At 40.0% G+C, this 22,682-nt stretch overlaps 1 long non-coding RNA gene across 3 annotated transcripts in view; it reads right to left on the bottom strand.

The window, feature by feature from the left end:
• Nucleotides 1-9,430: 9,430 nt before the first annotated feature.
• LOC122185299 overlaps nucleotides 9,431-22,682 on the bottom strand; it is a 37,192-nt gene continuing 23,940 nt past the window's right edge. Inside the window, exons 4-5 of one of the 3 annotated variants that reach the window (XR_006180835.1) lie at nucleotides 11,164-11,201; nucleotides 9,431-10,748 (exon numbers count right to left, since the gene is read on the bottom strand). This is a non-coding gene — a long non-coding RNA (uncharacterized LOC122185299). The remainder of the gene's footprint in view (nucleotides 10,749-11,163; nucleotides 11,202-22,682) is intronic. The other 2 variants (XR_006180837.1, XR_006180836.1) reach the window with 2 other exon arrangements.

The following is a 22,682-nucleotide window of genomic DNA, read 5'->3' as shown; positions in this document are numbered from 1 at the left end:
CCTAGAGGACAGAGAAGGTTACATGCTTTTAGGCACGCTCACAACAGTACTGTTCATTTGAATTATTCAGGCTAGAGAAAAAGTCACATAATTAAGAAGAAGTAATAACTGTCTCATAACACATCTGTGCATGTTTGTGAGCTACATATGCCAGCTCTTCTCCTTCCTGAGTCCTGGAGCAGTCTCTAAGTCCTTTGCCTAAGCATAAATGGCACAAGTCTCTCCATGGAAGCTCTGCTTCACTTGATGAGAGGAGCAGACCTTGCTGGAGAAAAGTAGCCTCATTCATCAGCATGAATAACTTACACATCAAATGTTCACAGACAAATGAGAAACAAAAACAAAGCTAGAAAGCCCTTTCACCACGTCTTACAGTAATGTAGCATCTGTCGTTTTCAAAACTAAGTCAAAATGAATGTGGCAATTTCAGTTGCCTGCATGTGGCTGATGATGAGTGCAGAGAAATATTTCTAAATTAAGTGGATGAACATCCATGTGGCTAAAATAGTACAAATAGGACCAGGCACAGCTGGTACTTTGTCTGCTAACATGGAGATTAGTGCCATCAGCAGGGGCACACAAGTCTAACAGGCAGCAATTCTGCTAAATAACAAGTGCCTGCCAAAGGGCTTGTATGTTCCCAGCATAACTTTAAACCTCAATTCATCACCAACATCTGAGACAAGGCTGCTTAAAAACAGGAGTTCAGATTTTTGCCCCTCCCCACTAAAGGAAGAGGAGATTTGCTTCAGACTCAGATTCCCTGTTCTGCCAACTCACAAACAGAAGCAATGGACCCCAGCAATAAACCTCTTCATGTTCTCCTTTTTTCCATTAAATATTTCACTAGCATGCCAAACTTTCTTAAACTTTCTCACTTTCCTGGTTGATCAGTTCTGGTAACAACAGTCATTTGTTAAGAGCAGTCAGGAAATGTGAGTTACCTTTAAACGGTCAGTGACCAGGCATATTATTTATCTGAAAGTAATAAAAGAAAATTTTAAGCTATTTGGACCAACTTAAGAATCTTCACTCCAACCACGCTCACAAATGTAGAGAGCACTTTTATATGTCAATTAAGTCAACAATGTTTGAAGATCAATGGACTAGATAGACCTCGGGTACATAACTGCCTGTGGCAAGCAAAAACTTTCCTGTTCCCAAAGGTGTCCCATCCTCCTCTTCTAAAGGAGTGGAACTACTCCAAAGCAGTTTATGCCCAGTGGTACGGTTATATGCCATCTTATAGGGTTAAAAGGAATTAGAAATGAGCACCCGTGGTAAGAACAGAGCACTGCTTTGTGAGAACATTCAAGCCTATCTCTAGCAGGAGAGCAGTGCTTAAGCAAATGGCATTTACGAAAGGGAGCGACTACAAGACCGTCTCAGGGTCTGTATTTCAGCTGGACATCTTCCACTTCATGGGCCGATCTGAAGTTTGCCTACTCACAGGAGTGACATTCCTGTGGGAGGTCTCACTGCAGAAGAAGTCTCCAGGACTGTCAGCTCGTTGTCAGATGTTAAGAGGAACTCAGCCAAGACAGGAGGTCACCGGCTAAAAAAACACTGGCACTGAATAAAGCATCTATAGCCATTCCATTCAGCCACTGACTGCAGTGCTGCAGTTGCTTCTCCCTGCATGACCAAACGTCTCCTTCACACACAGGGCTGCAGAAAGAAAGCTTGTTTAAACACTGACACAAAGACCCTTACTTAGACAGACCATCTGGAAACACTACAGCAAGTTACTCACAAGACCACAACAGGTTCCACTCTCACTGCATTCTTAGAAAAGAAGAGAAAAGGGAAGCGAACTGCTGACACAGCAGATCCTCAGGCACGTCACCATGCATGCCAGGACACACAGTGAGGTGTTTCATCTCTCTTCTGAGACACTTCTAGTTTCTTTCAAAGCAAATGTCCTCTGTGTGGCACTGAAATACAAATTCTGCAGTAACACTGTTGATGGGAATAGGAAAAGAAGGGGATGCCAAAGCACAGCAGCTGTGTATCAAGTCATAGAGCCAAGGCCTCCAGAGCAGGTGAATCCAAGGAGAGCTCGGCACCATTGCTTCCTCTCTCTGCCAGAACAGCATTTAACTTAGAAAAGAAGCTGATCTACACAGGCTGCAGGATTCCCCTGGGATGCCCTAATCCAGAACCTGAGTCTGAAATGTCAGCTTTCACAGGCTCTTCATGGGTCTTGCTTACTATTTCTCTGTAGCTAGAAAGTCTTTTCTGAATCTTAAAACGTTTAGAGTAAAGGCTGGGGACAGCTGTGCCTGCCTCGCAAGCACAAAGCTTCAGTTTTGCATTTTATAAAAGGAAAACAATTTGCATGTTGATCATTCACGCTACAGATTACAGGTAAATGCACTTTAACAGATTTCAACTGACAGTGTCCTGTCACCCACTGCAGGCACAGGGATCCTAAGATTCAGGGGCTGATTATTAGAAAAGGTGAAGCATTCAGCCTCTACCCTCAAATCCTCTCAATATGTTGGCGTCATTTACTACCACACAGCACAACAAATTGTTTACAGTACATATTTGACTGAAAGTCCCAAGAAAAGCAGCAGCATTAAAATTCAGTAATGGGATGACAAAACCATTGTAAAGGTGATTTGGCTTCTAAGACAGTCAGACAAAGACTGCCATTTCAAAATCAGAAAGGCTTTGATGGGAAAAAATGAATAATACTAAGCAGGTGATGTACCCAGATGACAACCATTACTTAGGAACTACAGTGCAAGCTGGAATGAACAGAAGACTAAGAAGATTAGCCAGTCAGCTCAGGAAGTTCCTAAACCATTACTGGATTGAATTTGCAAGGGCTAACCCTGGCAACAACAGTGTTTTGTAGAGATGCTTTGGAAAGGCATCTAGGCAGCATTATTAAAGAACAGATTGTGCAGTAAGTAACCTAAATTTGCTCCAATATCACACCACAATGGCGCAAGCAAATAAGACAAAAGAACCCCACAGTCAGTGTCTTAAGACATCAGCTTGGATGACAATGCAGCAATTGAGCTGCTAGAAAGAGGGATGAGAAATGCATTCACTTCTGGGTCTTTTCTGAAGCAGATACCACAAGCCCCTAGTAGCTTACAGAAAAGAACATCTTCAAATATAAATCAAACCTGTTCTGAACTGTTAACTGCGCTAATTCTTCAGAAAGGAATACAATTAGATCTGTATAAAGATAATTTTAAATGATGTTTTATTTTGTTTGATAGCCATATGAAATTTTAGAGGCTAAAACAGATCCTAATATTGGGTTATTCAAATATAAGCCTGGATTATTCACAGAAAGCTGGGAAAATCCAGCAAAAATAAGTCTCTGCCAACATCTGACTGGAAAGTTCTGAAGGGGCACAGATGAAAGAGCATTGATGATATACTTTGTAAATCTGCACTCTATGATACAGTGCATGAACAGAAATTTAAACTGACACAGAGTATGAAATAGCTTGGAGTCCTTAATTCAAAACCTAGTAAAGATGGTGCAGTTTGGTTAGGGACACATGAATGTGGGTTCCTCCCTGTAAGACAGAAAGATTAGTTCATATCCTTGAGCAGCTCAGCAACAACTCAAGATTGAGCAAAGTTAAAATCAAACCAGAATTTGATCTAGAATTTCTTGTTAGTAATTTAAGCCATAGCCAAGGGAAAGTTTGTCTGCCAGAAGATGAATGATTTATACCCATTAAGTCACCATCTTCAGACATTTGCTATCCTGACAAGTTTCAACTGAGGCTTTATTTTCACTTTGGCCATCTTTAATTAGTAGGCAAGTTTTACTGCTTCATTGTCTTTCTACCCACTCACTTGTAGACAGGCCAAAGTATTGACAGCACGTAATCCTCCAAACCTGGATAAAAAGTTACTGGGCAGCGATCCACTGGAGGAATTTCTGAGGCAGTGCTGATCATAGAGAGATGGAAATCTTCTCTATGAAGATTTTCCATTGGAGATTGTCCTCATCAAGAAGTGCCCTAGAGGAGCCTTGCTATCACAGCCCAGAATTTGTTGGGCACCACAATGGCCCATAGTAACCATAGTTTCAAGTCATCTTTTCTTTAAGCTCTAGTCAAGCTGCTTCTTTTGTCTGATAGAAACAGACTTGTTTTTGCTTAGCAGCACTTGGCCATAAAGTCAAACAGATTCTTGCACCTGCAATGGCAAACATGGCTGTAAGTTAAGTTGAAGAGATTTTGCAGGACAAAGACGTGAAAGATATGGAAGGAAGGTTAAATGTACTAAGATTAGATTTGCTCTTATGTGAATAGTGAGAGAATGACTGATACTGCCTAATAGTTGTATCTAAATCTGTGTGCTTTTTTTTATGCACTTTTATGGCTGTCTGCTTCGTGCCAATATGAGCTACAAACCATAACTTTAATAGCTTCAACCAAAGAGTTATGGTAATATCAGATACTGTGGATGATGAGCAAATAACAGCAAAACTGTAATGAAAAGTATGTATTTATGTCCTTGCTATTAAAGCCAAAGCTATAAACATTGACAGCCCTAAGAGTAGCAGTTTCTATTGTCATTGATTCATGCCTTGTTTTGAAGAACAAGGAGAATGTGAAATGAGAAAGGAATAAAGAGGGCTTTTCTCCTCTAAATCTGAAAAAATTACATTGGCTATTATAGGTGGGACATGATTTTCTGGAGCATTTTCATATAAGGCAAAATGTCTAGCAGTGGAAATACAGTCAGAGAGAGACCTTCTAAGAGCATTGAATTACACCACTGTGCACCACCATTGACCATGCTCACTAACGTGCTTCATGTTTGTTTCTTATATGCTTTCCATTAGCATAGATCTCAGCTGACAGTGTAGCCATATCCATCATGTATTCACTGCAAAGTAGAGTTTCTTTTAACACTTAGGTAACTTTTGCCTCAAAAATTCTGAGGAGAGAAAGTCAATCCAATGCCTTCCAAGCAAATCAAGGCAAAAAAAAAAAAAAAGTATAAGATGGCAACAGAGATGTAGGTGACAGCTTAAAACTTAATCAGAAGACATTCTTATGTCTGCCACAACTAGAAAACTATGGCACAGCACCTGGCTCCATTCACTGTAATGCTGTGTTCTCCCTTTCTCCCCAGCTACATGTTCAGAGGATTACATTTTCCAGTACAAGCCTTATCCCCACATCTGCTTCTGAATGGGAAAAAAAAGGTCACATACTCTTATTCCTGTAATGCTACCACCTTCCTCCAATCTGATAAGAGAGAAGATTCACTTCTGCTTTTTCTGCTCTGACGAAACGTTCATACAAACATATGCTGAGAGCACAAAAGATTTGTGCAATTCTTCCCTCCAGCACCACTACTGAACTTGTCTTTTAACCTTGGCTTTCCCTCTCGCCGTGCAAACATAACACCCAATAACCACCTGGCAAATCCAAAATAGATCCTCTTGAGATTTCCAGCAGAGAGGAGCCTAAAGGCTCTTTTTTCAATCATTTTAGATTAAAAAAAAAAAAAAAAAAAAAATGAAATGCAGAAAGAAAGGAAAGGAAGAGCCAGCTAAATCTGCATTATATGGGAAGTCTGAGACTCACATGAAGAGGTGAGCTTGCACCTTTTCCTGGGAACAGTCACCATGCTCTTAAAACACAGTGCATGGCACTGCCTCAGTGCTACACAGCGCATTACACTGGCAGTTCATCGATTCTCCTGCCAGCCCACTGACCCTCTCCCATTAAAAAGGCATCAGCTGCTCCCTCTATTAACATTCCTCTTTCTCAAGCCTCGAAGCCCATCAGTCGGGGTTACACATATCCAGACCCACGTCACAACTCACTGCAGTTTTCCAGGTAGCCATGATGGGTATTAGTCTGACACTGTAATTCCAAAGGTTCTCTCAGCAATTACTCCAACAAGCTCAGCAGAGAATTAATTTTGCTACATTAGCAAGGGTAGAGAAGATGACCTCTGTAGTCACAAGCCTGATATTTTTCCATAACTGAAAGAACTGAAAGATAACCTATTTCTCCTGAACGCCCAAACTCGTAATCGTGCAAAACTTGTATGTTGTTATTTACATGCACTGTTCTTACAGTGGAAGGAAAGATGCTCCATTCTATGAGCCTTCACCATGGACCTATGGCTTTGTGCTACTTCTTAAGGGAATCATTGTGCGATATTTGCTTTTTTTCTTTTTAATAACACAGACTGTTATTGTTATTGCTGCTGTAGCTGCTAAAGAGCTCTAGGGGGAGATGCAGAAATAGTCTATTCCCTTGTGTAATGCCTGAAATCAAACCAGAATACATCTGCCTGACGCTACGTGCCTGTTATTGCTTTAAAGCTGGTTATTAAAAACAAACAAAAACAATTGCTGTGCCACACAAGATTCCACCTCCTCCAAAATGGAAGGGCAATTTAATCCACTAGTGAAATACACCTATTAGAATCAGGACTTCTTCACTATGTTATGACTCAGGCAAGATAACCACATGTATTTATATCCTAAATTCGTTGGGATATAAGAAATACAAAGAGTTGCCAGCTCAAGTGAATCCCACTTGTTCAGGCAGTTCTGTATCTGTGCTGTTTGCACTGAAGAATGGTGCTTTCTACAGAACATAACAGAGCACAGAGACATCAGTGACACAGGTCAGTAGCCTCACAAAGAAGCAGGTGACTAAGACAGTGACAACCAGTAACTAGCTGAGACGTGCTACACTCCTCTCAGAAGAGCTGGGCAAGTCCAATAATCACCTGGAGGGAAGATTTCTGCTTCCTTTGTGAACCAATGAGGGCACTTAGCAGAGGGCAGCAGGACAGGCTGCAGGGAGTTCCCTGTCAGGAGCTCCAGGGCTTTGTTGATGATTTTAGAGGAACTCCACAGACGAGCCTTGCTGGCTACTATTGCACCACGATCCTTCTCCTTCTGAAAGGGAAGAGATAGCCAGTGAGAACAGGGGAGAAGGTGTGTTCTGAGGAGAACGAGATTTTAAAAGCCGGAAAATAAGCAGTTTTCTTGCTTTACAGAAAGAAATTAAGCATGAAGTCAGTTTTAAATACTTTGAACACACTGGCAACTCCATAAGCATGAGAAAGAGGCTGGCAATAAGTGAAGTGAACAAGAAAGAGGATATAAATAAATAACCAAGTACTAAGGATAATAGCAAATCTCTACAAACTTTAAAGAGATTGCTTCTCTTGAAGTACACATAAAGCACACAAAGCTAATCAGCCATTTAAGGGACACTCCTCTAAATTAAGGGACTATGGAAAGCTGGTGTCTGGAGATAAATGGATTTTCTTTCTTTTAAATGTTTGTACATTTAGGAAAGATGCAGCTGGTCTTTGTTTTCTTGAAAATAAATCATTCGGAGACATTACTCTTCTACCAGCAGTGAAATTTAGAGGAAAACAAGCAAATAAAGCCTGGTGAACACACATTATGCTAACTGCAGTTGAGAAGGGCTTGGTCTAGGGGTTGGCCTTGTCAAGCAATTTCTTTCAGACCAACTTTTCATAAGTTTTGACTGCTAAAACAATGTGTCAAAAGGCTCATTGCATCCAGCTATTATATATACTGCAAATCTGATTTATTTATACTTTATGTTATAAATCTTACAGACAAACTGTGCTTTTACACCATGACTATAGAAATCCTACTCTACACTACTCTTTGAAACATGCTTTCAAGCCAGTCACAGTAAAAATCTCCTTTAGTATCACATGTTGTGTAACATGCTTTAAACATCTGAGAATACACATCTGAAAGCATCTTGCAAAAGCTGAAGTTCAGATCCCAAGCCCGGTGTTGCAATTGCTTGTACCCTGCTTAGAAAATGGCAAGCTCACCTCAGGTTTCCTGTCCTCACTCTCCTCTGCTTCTGGAATAGTCTCAAGCACCTCAGCTAAGAACGTTTTCCTAAGAATTGTACGAGAATCAGCAGCTGCTATTTTCTTATTTCACAGCCATCTGTCTTCATGCATTTTTGATGAATCATTTTTGTTATTCATTCACACAGAAGTTGTACTTAATGTGTTATTTGTAGATTACCCCATTATCAGCCAACATATTCACTGCTGAGAGGATAACCAACATGACAAGATCTTTAATGCAGCATGTATGCTCTATTCCACACGTGAGGAGTAATACCAGGACTTTTTGGTGGAAAGAAGGACAAACTTTTCACAACTGCATTATCTTTCCCAGCAGTTTGATTTCACACACCTAAGTAAATCTCTCCAGAAACCATCAAAATAGACTCGAAGATATTTACAACTACATCTGAGAAAAGCAGAACTCCAAATCCTTGTTATTTACACACACTTTTACCCCATTAATCATCTCAAGAAGTTCACATACATGCAAATTCAGGACAGGATCAACCCCCACTGAGCAATGCAGGCTGAAAAATGAATTCACCTTGGTGATTCACATTTTAATTACAGAGAGAATTTTGTGTCACAAATGCTCACTTCATGAAATTTTAAAACTAGTGGAAGCCTTAAGCAGTGGGAGCCATAGAGCGAGTAGAGACTGAAAAAGAGACAGAAAAAGAGGAGACTCAGATGAGAGTGAAGGCTCAAATCATACATGAAATCAAAAGATCTTAGAGGCTGAAGAAGTGGCAGGTCTATAGGAGCCAGCAGGAAAAGTGTGAATGTGTTTTTAATCTCCCAAGGCACAATGAGGAGTGGAAGTCAAAAAAGGATGGAAGCTCCAGTGGAGAGTAAAGGCCAAGAAGAGAATTGAGGCCATTGGGAAATGGAGGCAAAAGTTAGAAGGCAAAAAAAAAAAAGTGGAAGGTTGAGTGGGGCAGGAGGTTCAAAAAGGCTGGGATACCCATGGCTGAAACAGCATGAGCAGTGGCAAAAAGGGTGGGAATCTCTGAGTGAATGGAAAGTAAAAGTAGTGGCAGGCCAAGAAGAGTGGAGGTTCAAAGAGCAGGAGAAGCAGGGAGCAGTAGAGTCTGAAAACAGAGTAATTGCTCTTGGTGTAGTCAAGCCAGCTTTTGTGGTCCAGTATTTACAGATTTATAATTCATGAGTTTAAATGTCTAATATCAGACAAATTTCCATGTAATATCTTCCTATGACAGAGCCCCCATTTTAATCATGACTTCTAAGATAGGAGAGAGGAAAATGGCAAACACATCAGTATGATATATCAAAACTTTACTAGTGCAATAACAGCCATGGGTTTATGAACCATTGGCTAAAACAAACAACAAAAATTAGATCGTTTGGCTGTGGATGCTGGAATGTAATAGATTGCTCCTGAGCTGGGGAACTGAGCACAGGCTGCAGTGATTAATGCTTGAATGCATTAAAAAGCTTGATGGTGTAAAAACTATTGAACAGAAGAGAGCAATATGGCATACAAACAAAACTAAAACAACCATAAATAACACAGGCACCCTTAAAAAGATTTACAAATATTTATTCCACATATAAATCTCTTTACAGTTATATCAGAAAGAAGACTTGCATTTCCTTAGCTGAATCATACAGAACAGAATGGAAATATCACTGCAGAAAGAGGAAAGCATCACATTTTCCAATCCACACAAGATGTCGTATAACAGCATCTTGGCTAAACGTTTCCTGAAAACTTTGACAGTAAAATCAAGTTCATTGGCACTTGTATAGTTTATTTACAGGGTCTCAAGTAATAAGATAATGGAGGAAGAAAAACATAGAAATGAGTCTCATTCATAGCTTCAGAAGGTCCTGTTCTCTGGACAGTCACAGCACTTAAGGCCATGCCTGCATTGCAGGTTAGAAGTTTTTCCATGGATGATGTTTCATGTGCTGAGCACTAAGCAGCATGGGGATTCTCACAGGCAGAAGAACACAGTCTGACATCTACTCCTAAGAAACAAATATGAGATTTTTGCATTCTGGCAAGTCCAATTTTACCAGCTGTTTTCAGTCAGGCAAGAAATAGTTGCTTCTTCATTGTTCAGCTTCATCCTAGGACAGAACTTGCTGTAGGATGCCTTCCACTAACATGATAATACCTGCTGTTCTCTGTTCCAGTCTGGTAGCCAAATAGCACAGCTAAATAGGGAAGTACTGGGCCAAATCTTCCTGTCAATGCTCTAGAGATTAAATCAAAGGCTGTGAAAATTTGTCTAGCACTTAAACAATTGAATGCATTTTTCCAACCCTATGTGCCACTGCCAAGCACCACGTATTCCTTAATTTGATTTTAAATTTTAAAATCTTTAGAATCTTGACATGAATCAATCCATGAGCTGAAGTGCAGAAGGCATATCACAGCTTTCTCTATATACTCCAAGTTTACTCTGTGAAAGTCAGGCCAACTTCAAAATGAAAATCATTGGAAAAGAGCATGAGTGGAGCTGAACCTTATGCTACATTGCTTGTAACATGGAGAACCCTGGAAAAGCAGAGAATTCAGGATGTGGCACATCACAAAGCAAAGCATAACACTCCCCTAGCTCAAGTTACACACTGAGGGCACATCCTCTTTGCTGGGATCTGTGGCCAGAGACGTGGTTTTTGGCTGCTACACATCACAGGGGCTACAGTTAAAAGCCACAAGGCAACGTTGAGACCACACAGTTGGCCTGTATCATAAGAGCAGCTAGGAAGGCAGAATTTTGTACGAAGACTTTACGCATTTGCCCCATCCATCCACATCGGGCACTCTCTGTAATTTCACCAGTAACAAATGATGCCTGAAGCCCAAATTCTGTGGAGTCCTAGTGCTTCCATATAATTTGTGGAGTTCACACCTGTTTCTGAAAACAAAAGGGGCCGAAGTCTCACTTGAAGCCTGAGGACTTGGCTCATAAACACAAAACCACATGAGAATAAAGCCTCAGGATTTTTGCTTATTTTATTGCTACAAATGCTAAGTTTAAAATTAATACCAACCAGAGTAAAGTGGGATAAGAAATAAAAGAAACATTTACTGCCTTAGATACAGGTCTACGTCCCAAACATTTCCATATCAAGGCAGTGTTGTCTCTGCTTTAGCAGCAGGCAAGCATAAAACATGCTCTTATTGAAAACACCATGAATTTTTCTGTCCTTTTAAACTTAGCTGTGGAAGGTTGCATAACATAAAAAAAAAAAATAGAGAAAGAGAATTGAAGACTTTCATTCTATATAAAGCAATTACCACGGCTGTCAGCAAGAACAAGATTTACTTACATGGAAAGGGTAAAGAGAAAGGAATGTTCCAAGCAGTTCTGAGAGGAAAAAAAAAAAAAAAGGCAAGGTTGCAATACTTTCTGAACCCCAAATTTAATAGAGGCCATAGAGATGTAGGGTAGCCTACATAACCCCAGTTACCTCGTAAGTCTCTTTCTGTACAGGTGATCTCATCAAAATTAGGACAGCTACCCAGGGATGTATGGCTCTTCAGAAGATACTTGCCTGACAGAAGCTGCGTGACCACAGAAACATTGCTGTGCAATTCTGAGGTTGTCCCAGACAGTCAACAGCAAAACTGGAAGCTGTTACAGGAAGTCTTACAGAGACGTCTCGGAAAATTGTACTGAATCTAAACACTGCAGGAGGGGAGCCACAAGTCTCCCCAGTGTTGCCACCATGCCAGTGAGGTTTACCAGACAGCCCAGGTAAAGCAGAGCACAAGCAGTGTGTTCCTATGCAGTGTTATTACCCAAGGAGATCAAAGGGAAACTGTTACTCTAACTCATTCAAAGCACCTTTGATTCTGGGTGACTGAAAAAAAAACAAAGAAAAAAAATCGATTGCTACATCACAGCCTGAAAACTTTAAAATATCCATAGACTGCACTTTGAAGTAACACTATTTACAAGATAAGCTCCTTCTATGGTTTTAATCATGGCACCAATATAACAAATAATCAAAGTCTCATTCAAATCTTACTGCACTTGAAATTGAGGTATAACTAATAATATGAAATAAAGGTAATTGCTGGAAAGATTTCTTATGCTTAAAACATAAAGGAGTAAAACATAAGGAGTAAAACACTCCTGGCTGGAGAAAGTGTCTTCCAGGGTATTTCTCAGCCTGTTTAAGCTGCAGCACCCATACTGGACAGCTGCTGAGGCTCTATCTGACAAACTCCTATGTAATCACTAGCTTTTCACAGTGTAAGACTTTCTTAATAGTTTCTTAGACTTTAATAAGTCTATTAAAGACCTTAAGATTATCTTCAAAATGGTAAGAGATAGAAAAAAGTACCAAAAAAACCTGCAGTTTTTACATGAAAAGACAGTCAGCATTGCCAACCTGCAGAAAGCAGAGCAAACAAAACAGTGAGCAAAGAGGCCCATGACAAACTCCCAAAGTAGGCAGAAGCAATGGAAGTCTCAGCCTAACAAACTGCTTGCTAAGAGTGAAAAAAAAGAACAGTTAGGGATTCATTCCATGTAGCGTGCAAGCTGTAAGAGCCCTTAACTCTGAATTGTTAGTTATTGCAGTGTTGCTGGTATCCATGATTTCCTCAGCTAACCCAGACAACAGATCCCTGAAGACAGACTTGAATCCTTACCACAGAACATACTCAGTGCCGGTACAGCCAGCAGGAAAAGTTAGTTTCTGAAGTAGAAACGCAGGAGTTAAGATAAAACCACTTTTAAATTGCTAAGCTACTGTTTATAAAAGATTACACTTAAATATTTACACCTCTACTGAGCATTTGTATTTCATATTCCCGCTTGAAGCAGGTTTTTATTGCTGAGTTGTAATTGCCTGAAATTAGCACCTTTCCCTAAAAATGCTGACAGATCATTCATCGTAGCAGCGCTGCCAGGCACAAAACACAGCTATAACACTAATACCAGTCTGTTTAAACAGGAAATCAAAGGAAAATGGAGCTCTGGATATTACTATCAGCCAGCAAGCCCTACAGCAGTCTGTCCCCTTTGCAGGCTTATGAACCTCACTATGCTGATCAGTTCAACTGCCAAAGGAGGCCAATGAGTCCATCAGCTTACACTGCCTGAAAAGCTATCTGCCATGGCTTGCATTGCTACTGTGTGCCTGTTCCTGATCTGTAGCACCAGTGTTGTTGTCAGGGGACAGCAGATCAGCAAAAGGCCAGAATTCAACTGGGTGCCACAGATGAATCAAACATCCTACCAAGAACAATTTCACTGACTGCTTTCAAGATAATAACACAGTGACACGATCACCTTGGTTTGCCACCAGCAGATTGTTTTGTGGGTGTTCATTTCTTTTTCCTTGATTCATTACACAAAAGCAGCCAGCATGAGGCATCTCTTGTCCCAAAATAAACAGAAGGATGAAGGGAACTAAGAAAAGGAAGGAGATGGTATTGGATGCTAAGCTACTTCAGTCTTTTGTCATGGTTTCAGCTGGGATAAAGTTAATTTTCTTTGTAGAGGCTTGTATGATGTTGTGTTCTGGATTTTTGATGAAAATAAGGGTGATAGCACACAGATGTTTTTGTTATTGCCAAGTGGCACTTATGCAGAGCCAAGGATTTTTCTACTTCTCGTGCTGCCCTGCCAACGAGCAGACTGGGGGTGCACAAAGAGCTGGGAGGGGACGCAGCCAGGACCCAGACTGACTGAAGATGCAGTCCATACCATATGGCATCATGCTCAGCAACAAAAGCTGCAGTAAAGAAGGAGGAAGTGAGGAAGATGACATTCAGAGTGATGGCATTTGTCTTCCAAAGAAACCATTACCCATGATGAGCTCCTTTTTCCTAGAAGCAGCTGAACACCTGCCTGCCAATGGGAATTCCTGGTGAACAAATTGCCAGTTGTGCTTTGCTTGTGAATGCAGCTTCTGCTTCAGCAAGTGAACTCTCCATCTCACCAACCCATGAGCTCTCACACTTTTACCTTTCTTATTCCCTCCTCCATTCCACCTGAGAAGAGCAAAATGCTGTGCAGTGCTGAGCTGCCTATTGAGTTAAACAGCCTTTATACTTATCTTCTCTGATTTCAAATTTTACTTGTATTTCTTAAAAAAAAAAAAAAAAAAAAAAATGACAGCAGAAATATAAAAAAATGAAGCTTCAAATGCACTGATATATATAAAAAAAATATACACTTTTACGTGCAGAAAAGTCCTTGACTCTGTGATTTCCCCCTCAAACCCAAGATATTTCAAGTACACAACTTTGTAAAATTAGAGACATAGCATTCACTTCTTCTGGCCCTTTCATAGTGGCCCTGAAGTCCAAACAGGCACACAGGAACCTCCAGCAAAATCCCCTTGCCTCCACTGCCAACCCTTGAATGAGGTCTGGGAAGGGGTGCATCCTGGCTCTACCCTTTCCATCACTCAGGCACATTGCACCTGAGCTCCCCTGGGATGACCCTGCCTTCCCACCAGGTGCTCAGTCACCATTCCAAACCACGACTCAGCATTTCCACTACAGTCTGACAACATTTACTGCACTGCTTGGAGAGTCAAAATAATTGCATACATCTCCTTGAGAAGCACCAAAACTAGAACAACGTCTGCTCTGATTGCTACCATGATCAGCAATACTGGCATGCTACTCTGTGGCACACTGCTCAATCACAAGTTCCCAAGCAGCCCACCTGTTACATAGCACAATGTCTCTTTCCCACAGGTGGACAGAGGCACAAGGAACTCAGCAGTGAGGTTCTCAAAAGGCTCTTAGCATTGATGTAACCTCAGCTCCTTTTGATTTCAAGCAGAGCAGAGTCACGTCAGCGCTGAGAGTTACTTTGGTAATCCAGGCCTGAACTCAGCAAGTACTGACAAACTCAGTATAGGATCTTGACAACTGTCAATCTTTTTTTGTTTTCAAGTAATAACATGCAGAAGAGCTTTTTTCTCAATGGGTCATTCTGCATCATTTTTTCCAAATGCTTGGATTAACCTCCTGATTGGTTCTAATCCAACTGCAGGCCAAAATGCAACATATAACCCTGTAACACACAGCACTGTTTAATAAGGAACAGAGTTCCTGACCAGTAATCTTAGAGTTTAACATCTGCTTTTAACAAAGTTTTGTGTAAAATATCTGGTGAAAAAAGCCTCTACTTCAGCTCATCAATTTGCTTTTCAGCCACACTGAAGTTTAGTATCAGGGTTCATCGATTTTTCAGCTTTCAAAAGAAGCTCTCAATGAAATCCATCCTTTGCCTAAGCCCTTCAAGTTACAACATGCTCACTGCCTGCTTTACTTTTACACAGGCAACCTGGGCTCAGCAGGGAACAGCCTGTTGTAGACAAGATTTCAGTACAATTGCAAGGGAAAATGCTACAACTCAATCTGAAGTGGAAAGTGGGAAATATAAAAAAGACCTTCTGAGAATCAAGTTTATAGCCTTTATCAACATACTGCATGTACAGGCACCTGTGTGCTTGCACACATGAAGTGCTATGGACTTGCCTCGTGGCACTGGTTATAACTGAGGGGAATTTGTCTATTAGCACGACTCCTTAACATATTTCTGCAGAGTTGGGAACAAAACAGACCTATGTATTATATAACAGTACAGTAACTATATATGACATAATGTTATATATTGTTGAAGGCACGCAACACTGCCTCACTGCCCAGTATTTTGCTAATAACCCAATGAAAAATTGTGTGATCACAGAGTGACAAAAAGCGAACCATGAAGGCCTGAAAAATATTGGCAAATACTGACCTTCCCTCACGCTCCTCCCTGACCAGTGGCAGACAATCCACACTGTAGTTATTAACAAAGACAGCCTTATGAGCTTGATAGATAGGTCAGATGATTTAGCACCTCCAGGTAAAACCTTTATACTGCATCTGAGTTTACTACCCACTAGTGATCCCACTTTTTTTTTATCAGTTGGAAGAGGATAAATTAGACCTTCCATGTAAATTTTATGTTTTGTCACCTAGATTTATGATCTTAGATGCACCTACTGCATTCAAAGAGGAAAAGCTGTTTTAAATGGCTTAGAAATAACCACAAATCCCAGTGCATATAAAGATCATATATCCCAATTCAGGCCAGAGAAAACTTCTGGATGGCTCAATAGAGTGCACCTGAGGAAACCCCGATACATTGCTATAGCAATCAAGTTCATGAGGAAGAAATTGCCTTATCACAAATGGCCTTTGTATTTCAGGCTGGCACGAGTCCAAACAATCATTTTTCATTAAGGGGAAAACAGCTTAACATTAAATATCATTTTTAAGAAAGCTAATCATGTAGTACACAGCCCCTAAGTAGCAATAGCGCTGAGTCTCATAAGTTTCAGTCTACAGCAGCACTGGAAATAAAATGCTGCAGAAATACAGACTGCAGGATTTGTATATAAAGAGCTCTACTATTAAGGGTGAAAGTGACTAGGTTAAAAATCACAAACTATCTCCCTAAGCAGGTACTTAGATATTGCACTTTAAAGAGCCTAATACAGATGCCGATGCATTTGTAAATATGCAATATTTATTTGTAAATATATGGTGACTATAACAACTTCAACCACTAAAGATGAAACCAAACTACCTTTCATTTCAGAATATGACCTGCATATCTTCCTCCACGGCCCTGCATTTGTGAAGACTCCCAAAGCAGGATATTTTGATCAGCTGGCTGGTTTACCTACTAACGGGTTAATAAAAGGATTAGCACACGGCTTTTTTCCCTTCCCCTTGCATTGCAGTGCCAACATTTTCCATATAAGGAATAAAAATTGAGACAAGTGACAGTTGTAATGGGATGGACAGGTGTCTGATTACAGATAATATTGCCATTGTTTACCAAGCCACATCTGAGCTTCCTACAAATGAGAAGGTAAAAAACCAGCTAAGCTGTTTGTAATTTAGAAAGACAGATCTTTGTTAAAAGAGAACTCTTACCTCTACATTTAACCAGGATGGTTAAACAAACAGTAGGGCAGTTTAGTGTGCAATGTTATCAATCTTACATCAAATAAGCTCTCAGAACTTTTACCAAAAATCACTATTTATACATAAGATTTTCAGAAATTGAATAAAGAAAATATATTGCTTAAAATGAGTCACATGAAACGCGAACTGAAGCATCATCTATTATATATATATAGACACACTTAACATATGAGGGCTAATCTGAACATAATGCCTTCTTTATTATGCTGCCCACAATGTCAAGGCAGGTATCGATGGTATGGCAGCTGAGGTTGAACCTTCCTACTAATATTCAGTTAAATTTTGACACCATGCAAGAGATGGCAGCGGAGCAGTCTGACAGAACAGCATCTGACATGAAAGTACACATGAAGCAAAGGTGTGCCACTGAATTCCTACATGTGACAAAAATGGTGCCTGCTGGCATTCGCCGATGCTCGCTGAAGGTTTGTGGTGACCAGAGGATGTCAGCACAGTGAGGCAGTCAGTAACTCATTTCAGCAGTGGCAACAGCAGGTCACATCTGCTGGTACAGATTTTTATTTGTTTAATTCACAAGCACAGCATACAGTTTCTCTCTCATTGCTGGTGAAAGTGCACAGCTAATGGTGGTGATTATGTTGGAAAACTGTTTGCTGTATCCAATAGTGCCATTGCACGCTAAATTTGTTGTTATTTCCATGGGAAGAAACAGAAGACAACTATCAGAGCAACCTACATAATACACCAAAAGCATATATTAGCAACACAGATGCAATGCATTAACATTTTACATCTGTAGATGACAAGTGAGAGAGATCTCATACGAGGCTTTGAGTAATGAGGTATAATTAAGTGAGGATATCTTAAGAGTCACCCACTTGTCATCCAATTGTTTAAAATCAAAACCATAGCATTTGTTTTATTTGGAAATCCAGTACCACTCGAAGTAGAAACATCATCATAACCTGATTCCAGAGCTGTGCTCTTGTTTCGATGGATATGCTTCTTGAAATTTTCAGCATCCCAAATGCTGCAGAGTAATGAGTTGTATTTGATTTCACTCAGAAGGGAGATTTGTGTATATCACTCTCCTGACCAGACCAAAATAAATTAACTTATCACAGTAGCTGGGAGTCCACAAAACTAGCTTCTGTAAAACTGCTGATTCCTTAGGTAAGCATTGGGTATATCTATCCCAAATTGAAGTGCATTATACAGAGTCAGCTAGCTCTGCACCAAAGCAGTGCAATCTCATCAGAAAGCGCTGAGGCTGGAGGGCAATGCATGAAGTGCAGGCATGTGCTGTCAGCCTGGAGCCCTTGAGGCCTCTTTTTGTCTTCTCGGGTGGATACTGATGGTCTCTGCAGCCCATGCCTGCACACAGCACCAACTCAGCAGTGACCATAACTCATGTGCCACTATCTTGTGCATCAGAGCCACAGCCAGAGGTAGAATAATTCATTGATCTCAACCCAAATCCTGCCACAGTATGTCTGTACAACTCCTCAGCTAATGCTAATCAACTCCAACTGAAGGAAATACATATGCATACATAGACAAGTGCTAAAGGTAGTGCACAAGCCAGTTTCTTGACTGGTTTCAATTATGGTTCTGAATGAAGTCAGAAAAAAATCCCTGCCATATGAATCAGGAAGAACCCTTGGCACATACCTACTCCATTTTGATTTGTTGTGCAACATTATCCTGCTGCAACACCACAGCTCACCACAGGCAATATGTAACAAGCTACCCCATGGTACCATTATTCTAATCTAGCTTCATACAATTACATGGCCACTTTCTTATTAAAAATTACCTTTAAAGTGAACTCAGTGATTGAGATAGGCAGCTTTTTATTAAAGCAATTCTTACACGATTGTATAGATGCAGAATTGCTAATAACACATGAAACGCCATTGGAAACATACAATCCTGTGCCACCATCTTGCTGAACAAGAAGTGCTGCCTGAAGTGTGAGAGCTAAATAGATCATTTGACCCTTTTTTTTTTTTTTGCCCCTTCATGGAGACTCCTGGCTCTGATATCACAGGCCATTCTGCTTCTTGCTCTGCAAGCATCTTCTAGGGACCAAACTGAAGTCACTGGCTTATTGTATAAACACCTTGGTAATGGAGCATTTCAGTTATTATTCACCGGGATCACAACTCAAGTGAAAGAAAAATCTTCCAATTTCCTTGCCAACTGCCAGAGATATCAAGGTCCTTTTTCACACATTGATTTTTTTTATGTTATTTACTTTACAATAGTAGGAATATCCCTTTCCATGTTCCAAATATAAGGAAGCTAAAGAAGTAATCTATAAGAGTGTAAGATAGGATATTGAACTAGATTCCCTGAAGCAGAAGTCACTGACATAGAGGTAATATTTCAAAAGGATGTTATTGATTTCTGACCCATACTTCAGCATTCCATATTCATGAGAGTTCATACTGGATGAAAACAAGTCGATACAAGAGGCGTATGAGATTTAAAAGGCTACGAAGTACAGTAGGATAACAATGGATAATTTACACATGATGCTTAATGAGCAACTACAGAAAAGCCAGCTTTCTCTTTTGCCTATGCCCAGTGCAGCTTTTCCTTTTCCTTAGACTTAAAAAGTAAGCTTTGAGACCTTACATAAAGTTAAGGTCTCAAAGTATCAGGCCACTAATATTCAAGCAAAAACCTCTGGTTTTAGGGAGATTGTAAGCTTCCTAGCAGGACAATATACTTATTCTTACATTTTATTAGCCAAGTAAAAATACGTAAAGCTTGCTTTTGTTAATTCAAGCAGTTTAGGATAGTTCAGACAGCTTGTTTGACAGAAAGGGGATGCACTTCTTTCACTGGAAGTGTAGCCATTTGGAAAACAAACGCTCCCATGTCCATATAGGAAAGTTCCAGGGAAGTCATGCACCAGGTGATGCTTCCTTGAGCAACGTGGCTTTGTGTGAGAGCATACATGCATAACTGAGAACAGTACTATGAGATTTCATTACCTTCTGCAGTACTGAATCCACTTCTGGCCCTGTTTCTTCCTGACTAAATCTCGATCAGTGACAGCCTTTTCAGTTTTGTCTCAGTCTCAGGATTTAAAAGCAACTGAAAAAGGAGTTCTGGCCTTTCTTTGATTTGCCAAAATAATCAAAATGGCTCATAAAAATCTAAGTAATAAGACTTTCACATAACCTCCATTGCTATTCCAGCACAAATTACCTAAAATCAAATGCCAATCTGACAAAAAACCCTCAAAACCCTTCATTTTACCTCTTTAAGTAGGCCTACATACTAACACCACGTATTGTCAGATTAAAATACGAGACAAATTAACTCTCATTAAGAAAATGCACCTGCAACACAGCCTACCAACTGTGAAAAGCAACTGTTCACTAGATTTGCATTTGTATTGTCTTCACCACTCATTAACCAGCCCTACTGAATTTCACTGATCAGTCGCTGCTGCTGTGTTCAGCAGGAGACATCTTTGGAATTATGACAATTTTGAAAAATCAAATGATTTTTGCTAAAAAAGGAGTTCTAGCCTTTTAAAACTCATTCCCTTTCAGCCTTTAAAAAGCTGTTCCACAAAATGACCATTTAGCTGTAACAAATGCTTTGAGAACTACGATCTGCCTTTTAGATTTTTTTTAGGATTTATTTTTGATTAGGATACTTATATAGAGCAGGAAAACAAAAGAATACCTAAAATACAAGCTGGAAGTACCACAAGTGGACATAAGAGGCTGAAAATGAAAACCAGCTTCAAACTCCAGACCTAATCCAGACAGAAGTGTTTTCAAGCCACTCACAAAGAATAACACAGAACTTCATTTTGGATTAAATGTTGTCCTGCACAGCAATTGGTTTCATCAGTTTCTGAAGGCATGAAGTACAAATAAAGTAACCAAATCAAAGGTTAAACAGCCCAGTCTTCGTTTCTCATTCAAACTGGGCAACTTGCAGCATAAAAAAGGCTATCAAACCATTTAAGCACTTTCAATCATAATAACCTTAATGACGCCACGTTACCAATGATAAATTTTAACCAAAATAACGTCGGTAGATTTCTTCTCCATATTGTACATACTGAAAGCACCAAATTTTAACTGAGAAATCCAAAATCAGGATCAAATCAAGAAACAGATATCAGACAATGTAGTAATGAATAGTAAATGGGTAGTAGAAAAAAATTGCTTGAAAGAAGCTCAGCCAGCTTAAGTTGCATTATTCGTAGTGACTCTTTTCACATAAAATACGTAATTGTTTAAAAGTCTCAACCCATTGCATGTTACGTACGTAACTTAAAGCACAGGAACCATTCCTCTTCAGTAAACGTTGAAATAAACTTCATATTTAATTCAGAACTTAAGACTATTTTTGTGCATTCCTTCCCCTCCCCCCCCCCCTTAATCCTTTTCAACATCACCATACAGTTTAAGTGCCACATTTGTCTGCTTGAGGCACTTGCAAGTGAGACACTTACATTTAGAACCTCTTTCAGTAGAAAAATACGATTATGTGATGAATAAATGTTTAGCAACATTTGAAACAACATGTACAAAAAATTGCAACCAGTCCAGAAGTTCTGAGCCGTGCACTGAAAGCATTTGCAGACAGGTGCAATAGCAGGGACAGGAAATAAGAGGAGGCTTGGCTATGATGTTTACACCTCACCTGCTCCAATAGTCCAGCCTAACTCAAATAACTGGCTTGTGTCAGAGTTCTGCAGACAGCTTCCTGGACCTGGCCCATAACACTCCTATTCCGTTTTTGTCAAATATCCAGCCAAAAAACTCTGTTTTCTTCAACTGAACTCACTCAGTGAGCACTGCTCAGTTGTACTAATTATTCTCAAGAGACTTGCTCCTCATCTGAGCCATCCTGCAACCCAAACATTCAGTTCATATTTCTGAGAGACAAACACAGGCATCCCTTCCTCTAGGAGGAGTCTTCTACCCTGTCCAACAGTTTGTGTACAGACACTGAAGTGAGATGGACACACAGCATGTGTAGTGATATTTCCCATTACCACAGCTCAGGTGCACCAGACCCAAACTTTGTACTTCGCAGCCCACCACGCATTTTTGTTCTGTGCCTCACACATCATATCTAACAAAGTTAGCTTTTGAATGCTTACTGCTGAACATCTCCATACACTTGCAAGCACACATACCTAGGCACTTCAACAAACACTTTGAAGAGAGCTCCTTCACAGATGGCAAATGGAAAACTAATGCCTCATAGACTTCATTTAATTTCTTTGTGTGCACTTTCCCCTTCAACTCATAGCATAATTAAACTGAAAGATTTAATACTCATGGATCATTGGGTGGGGGGGGAGGGGGGGGAAATCAGAGCAATGATTTCAACTTACTCAGCAAACCCTGCTCATTCTACATTCATGCACCAACCAATTGGTCATGTTGTACGTTATCTAAAACAAAGGAAAATCCTTACATAATGCTCTATCAAGTTCTGTATCTCCGTAATTTTCAGATGTATTATTCATGCACATCTCATGGTGGACTCACAAAGGTAATGCATCAGGCATCAAAAATGCATCACTGTCTATGAGATACATCTATGTTGGAATCAAATGTGAGTTGTCTTTAAATAAAAGATGCTATACGGATATTTTATACCTTTATAGCCATATTGAGATCTATCCATATAGCCAAAAACTATAGGACTGCTGTTGCCATGTATTAGGCCTTTTCAAATAACTTGTGGTAATTTCTGTTCCAGGCTTGTGACTTACAACAGATACATTATTCAGAAAAGCTGTTCATGGGAGGATTTCAGACCAAGGCATATCACCCAATAGTCTATGCTCAATTATCTGTGTTACTACACGTGTTTTCTGACATGATTTACC

The sequence above is a fragment of the Lagopus leucura genome, unplaced genomic scaffold, assembly GCF_019238085.1.
Source record: "Lagopus leucura isolate 7727_CA_CO unplaced genomic scaffold, USGS_WTPT01 Super-Scaffold_100028, whole genome shotgun sequence".
Classification (NCBI taxonomy): Eukaryota; Metazoa; Chordata; class Aves; order Galliformes; family Phasianidae; genus Lagopus; species Lagopus leucura.
Note: the sequence above shows the minus strand (reverse complement) of the source record. Positions and strands in the feature narration are given on the sequence as shown.